A 6,050-nucleotide genomic window follows, 5' to 3' on the forward strand; every position below is an offset into this window, starting at 1 on the left:
TTGCTGTTCTGAGGCCAAACAGCATGCAGAGCTACAGCTTCAGGCTTGAATACAAGTAAGATGTTACTATATTTTGGGGGGCTAGATGGCTTTAATACTATAGGGTCAGGAAATACGGGTTTGTGTTCCTGACCATATAGTGTTACTTTAATATTTAGGAATGCAGAGTTGTTAGCTCTGTATGTGCCATTCAGTTATAGCCTTTTGTTTACATATTCACAAGCTATGCAGAAAGGCAATTTTACAATTTAAATGTGATTTAATGTAGCTTGTCTTTCAAAATATTATTCTTGAGTGAGTTTTTTTTTTTTTTTAGTTTTTGATATCCTCAAATGTTTGCTGCTTGTTAAATCCTGGCATTGATGAAGAGGTTCGTGTAAAATCCACAGGGTGGAGAACGGATACTTTGGGAATCTACAAACTATTTTCTCTGTTTTTACAATCCAACCTCCTGCTAGCAGCTAGCCCTTCCCCTCTGAAGGAAGATACTTTTGTAAAGTTTGTGATAATCAGTTCCTGTGGATTTGGAGTAGACTATTTGTTAGGAAGAGATGCTTAGCAATCCAGCTCTATAGCGTTGTGTTGGGAGAAGGCCAAAAGACAGGATTACTTTTATCTAGCTCATCTCAAGAGTCGGGCAATTCATTCACAATGATTCTACTTAATTACTAGAACTTCGTGTATCAAAGTGCAATTGGATAATTTGTAAGTTTTGTAAATTTATCCTGTTGAGCATTCTAATGCCTTTTTATAAAAGAACTGTTAGACCACAGTCACCCTGGGGTAGAGCTAAACATTTAAAGATTTTACTTGGAGCACCCCACAATGTTACTGCCATGTGTCCAGATGTTTGGACACTTACAGGAGAGAATGCAGAAATCCTTAAGAATCCTGAGCTGAGAACAGGTCAACTGCATGCAGTAGCACTGCCTGTTCATTTAAATTCTGCTCGGAGTTCTCTTGGCACTTCTGCCACAGTTAAAACTCTGCCTTCCATGTTGGGTTATTCCCTGTTAACTGGACAGTTTAATACAAAATGTACTACTGATCTGCCTAGTGGCAATGACAGACTTAAAACCGTGGCCTATTTCCCTGGTGGTGATGTTCCTGTGCGGGATTTTGATGATGCCTCGTTGCGCTGCTTGATTACCCTACTTGTGCAACTCTCGGATCTAAGTCGTTTGTCATTCTCACTTATTGAAGAACTGGAAGAGGAACTCATTTTGTTGCACAGGAGAACAACAAATTTACACCAACGGACAGAAGCCATCTACTGGGTACTATGTAACAGACAGGAGGGACCATCAGTACTTAGCCAGGGATTGGGTAAAGGTAAGCAGATGTCTGAATATCTTACACCATATTGCTGCATTTCAAGATTTTACCAGGGAAGTTGCTATAGGTTGGACTGTAAATCTGTTAAACCACATGCCTTTTCTAGGGTTTAAATCATTATTATGCCGTAACAATTCCATTGTGTACGTACTATGTATTGGAGTCTATTTTCTCCCTTGTATGGTACCCATTTGAGACCATAGATCATCTTTTATTTTGCCTTTCACCAGTGTTACCAGGTCAGAAGCGAGTGTGTTCAGTAAACCGTTCATAGTTGCATGCAAACTTTAGGTCAAAATAGGGTTTCATTTTTTAATATGCTTTACTGAGTGTTATTTAATCAGTTCTGTCACTGGACATGCGGTTTAGTGAATTAACTCTATTGTCAATGTCTGCTAAATAAATGCAGGGTTTTTGATAACTTTATATTTTCTTCATTAACGTGTGGGGTTTTGACAGGGCTCTCAGACTTTAACAAGACTCCCTGCACATTTTACCTTAAAGTGTGTGCTTCCATTGATTTGCATTCCCAAAAAAATTACCACTTTTCTTATTGTAAAAACGTAAGTGCTGTATTGAATATGTAAGATCATAAAATATTTAGCAGCTAATTCGGTGGTGCTAGTAACAAACTAACTGAACATTACTCACAAATTCTGCCAAAAACAATCTGGCCCTGATTTTTTTATTTATTTGGGGGAAGGGGGGGGGGGGGGGTGTACTGTATTTAGAGCATTAGGCAACTGATCAATCTTGGTGCTTAAAGGGGAACTTTTGGTTCTCAAGATGTTATATTTATATATGCTTGCTTATCCTCTGTAATTGCCAATATTTTAAATCCACATTTACTGTGATTTTCTTTTCCTGAGTAAGCCATGGCAGCATTAATTTATGGATAGCATACTTTCTCAGCTGAAATTATAGTAAACAGAACCTTGAAATTAGTATAAATAGTTCTGCCCACTCCGTATCAGGCAGTTTGTAACTATATCCACAACCCTAATTAAAGAGGGGTGAGTGTTATACTGACAAAGGCTTAATCAGGGACAGAGCAGTACGTTCAGTATGGGAAAACAATTTTTTTATGGGTAATGCCAAAGCAATACATATAAATGGGAAGGACAGAATAAAAAGTATCAGCTATAATGTGCAATAAACATTACTGATCTATATGAACATCAAATGTCAACTTTCAAAAAAAATCCCTAAAAAGGAAATCTGTTTAACATAAAGGATGCCATCTGTGACACTCCAGATGTGGGCTACATCTCCCTTAGTCATAGAGCTGGCAATGCATCAGGGGAGATATAGTCCACATCTGGAGTTGCCTACACTGGGTATCCAGTGTAGTGCCAGATTACAGGTGATCTATAACCCAAGATAACATACAGGTTCATTAATTACATATAGATCATCGGTCATGAGTGGATGATCCATACCTATAGTGCAGATGCAAAACAGGTGAAAAAATATTTTGATAAAATACTATCATTGTCTTAATTAAATATTATTCAGACAAACAAAGCATTCGGTATGATTAGATACTGTCCCATGCATTAACATAACTGGTATCAGAGACCGTATGGACATCTACTAGAGTCAGCATTCCTACAGATAGGAAGTTGCTTTTTGTGGGTTGAATCTCTTCAGAATCTATACTAACCTTTGGATTGAGATATTGCAACATATAATTACACATTATAATAAATCAGTGGTGTCATTAGAGGGTGTGTGGACAACACTTAGTGATGTTGGCTGGCCGCTGTTGTGGCTTTTTATGGGCAGGTGAGGAAGATCAAAGATTTCTGGTCTTTCTCTTGCGAGCCCTGGCACCATCATGGTTAGCATCGGTACATTGCCATTGTAACCCGCAGCAATGCTCTGACACTATTGGAGAACTGGAACTTCCAACAAGAACCTACAAGGTATGCACCTTCGAAGAATTTACCACCGGACCACCAGTAATCTATATTTCCCCCTTCCTAGCTAACAAGAGTTAGCTTGCTTGAAATTTTACACAATGATGGTGTCCTGTCCCCGCCCCCCCCCCCCCCCCATTCCCTTCATATATACCTACATCCTCTACACCAGCTGAATGTCCTCTTACTGTACCCAAAAAAGTGAAAACAAATCAGACTTCAAATTTAAAAAGTGAATTTTATCCCTTAAGAATAGTTTTTTGTTTTTCCCTGTTACTTAATGTATGATAGACATGCTTTTAATGCCAGAAAGGGACACTATGAGCACCAATACAACTCCTCAACAAAGTTATGGTACCTGAAGGTTCTGGGCACAGTCTTATCTTCAGGAATTAAATAGTCTAATCTCAAAGTTGTGTAGACAGCACCTATCCTAACATTCTACCAGTAAAGTCCCCTGCTTCACTGCAAAGCCTTGGACTGAATGCCTGTGATAGCCTGACACTCAGCCTTTCTCTTGCTTTCCATTCAGAAAACTGTAAGAGATGTATCTGTTCCTTTAAAGGGACACTAAGCACCCAGACTTTAGCTTATTGAAGTGGTCTGGGTGCAGTGCCCCAGGTCCCTTAACACTGAGCAGGTAATTATTGCAGTTTTTAAGAAACTGCAATAATACCCTGCTAGGGTTAAAGGACCACTATAGGCACCCAGACCACTTCAGCTTAATTAAGTGGTCTGGGTGCCAGGTCCAGCTAGGTTTAACCCTTTTTTCTATAAACATAGCAGTTCCAGAGAAACTGTTATGTTTACCTATGGGTTAATCCAGCCTCTAGTGGCTGTCTCATTGACAGCTGCTAGAGGGCTTCCGCGCTTCTCTCTGTGACTTTCACAGTGAGAAGACGCCAGCGTCCATAGGAAAGCATTGTGAACACCCTCAGGGCACTATAATGCCAGGAAAACGAGTTTGTATTCCTGGCACTATAGTGGTCCTTTAACTCCACCTCTCATGGCTGTAGAAGGACTTGTGGGCTGATAGGTGACTTTAGGTTGCCTAACTGACGCTGGACGTCCTCACACTGTACATGGGGATGTCTAGTGTCTCCCAAAACCCCATAGGAAAGCACTGAATAATGCTTTTCTATGGGGAAATGCTAATGCAACGTGGCCATTGCCAAGCATGTGCATTAGACCTCCCCTACCAGCTGACAACGGTGGAGGAGGAGAGAAGGTGAGCCAGAGCCGAGGGATATTGACAGAAGGGGAGGAGAAGGAGGTATAGTGCCAGGAAAACGAGTTTGTCTTCCTGGCACTATAGTTTCCCTTTAAATACCAAAGACATGCAATATTGTAAATAGATCAGATTAGAACCTCCAGGAAGGGATTCAGAGGAACTGATACACTTACGAATAACATGCATGCAATTGCACCATACCAACAATTGAAAGGTATCTCTAAATAGGGCTATATTTGAATATTTGTCCCAACAGTTTCCCAAAACTTAAAAAAAAAATGCAAGCCTGTCTTACCTATCATGGATTACAGGCCAAAACTAGTAGATATAGTTACACTGAATATTTGTATACAAAATGTGTGTTCCAAAATATTACTGTTTGATATAATTTAGCTTCTGCGGCTCTCAAAGTTTTCTGCCTTTGGGATTCCTCTCATAGAGAATCATTGAACGTTGATTCTCTGCAAGAAGCCATGAATGCAACAATGCTGATTCAGAGGGTTTGGAGCCGTGTACTCAAGCCCTAAATCAATTTAAATAGAGTTGGAGGACAGAAAAAAGGGGAAAATATTTAAAGCACTATAACAACTTCAGTTAGATAAAGTTGTTATAGTGCATATAGTGTTCTTCTAACCTCCATTCTGATATCAGTCCAAGTGAATTCAAACCAAACCCATGTGCAAAAATGAGTTCATATACAGATAATCATTTTATACACAGGTGGAAATTAGCCAATGATATTTGGTATGTGTTAAACATAGCTGCCTCAGTCTATATCATAGTCACCTCTATTGAGAACTGAAACCGCACCCTCATATTTGGAACGTTTTAACTTGTAGCTGACCTTGACTGCTGACTCCTTCGATCACCAAATCCCGTTACCCTTCCATTCCCAATAAGTAACGCAACACCATGTTAAGTGGGTAAGGGCAACAGCCACAGCTTTATTTAAACCAGCATAACCAAATATTGTCAGCTGCTGGTTTTACCCAGCAGACAGGTAGACTTTAAACTTCTTCCAGAGCCTCTTCAGGCTGTCCTTCGTCATCAACCAAATTCAGGCTGCGACTCCCCAAGCCCGTCCGGGCATTATTCATTTACCAAACTTGCTGGTGCAGGAAACCCGCCACCGCAGACCCCACCCCTACTAGAGGGAGAGGGATGCGTCCCCCAAAGCCAGCGCCTGTGTCATTATTGCTTGTAACCACATTTTAAATGTATGCATAGCATTATGGTTATCTCCTTCTAGTTCAACATGAGGATTCACCAATCCACCCAAGCATTGTACGATTTGTGATATTGTCATGTTGAAGCGACATCCACCTCATTATATCCCTTTTTGCGTTGCGCGCTCTTGACCCAGGTAATAACCACCAGCGTGAATCAGCAGTATAACTGGTTCCGTCACATATCGCTGAAGCGATCTCTCCAGATAAAATTGCTGCCAGCGCAACCCCTTGATCCCATACCACCTAACATTGACCTGGTGATGAGTAATCCCAAGATCCAGGTCATACGACCTCTGGTCTACCTGACAAGCTGCCCAATAAATAAAAGAATGCCCA

This window comes from Pelobates fuscus, chromosome 9 (genome assembly GCF_036172605.1).
Source record: "Pelobates fuscus isolate aPelFus1 chromosome 9, aPelFus1.pri, whole genome shotgun sequence".
Lineage (NCBI taxonomy): Eukaryota > Metazoa > Chordata > Amphibia > Anura > Pelobatidae > Pelobates > Pelobates fuscus.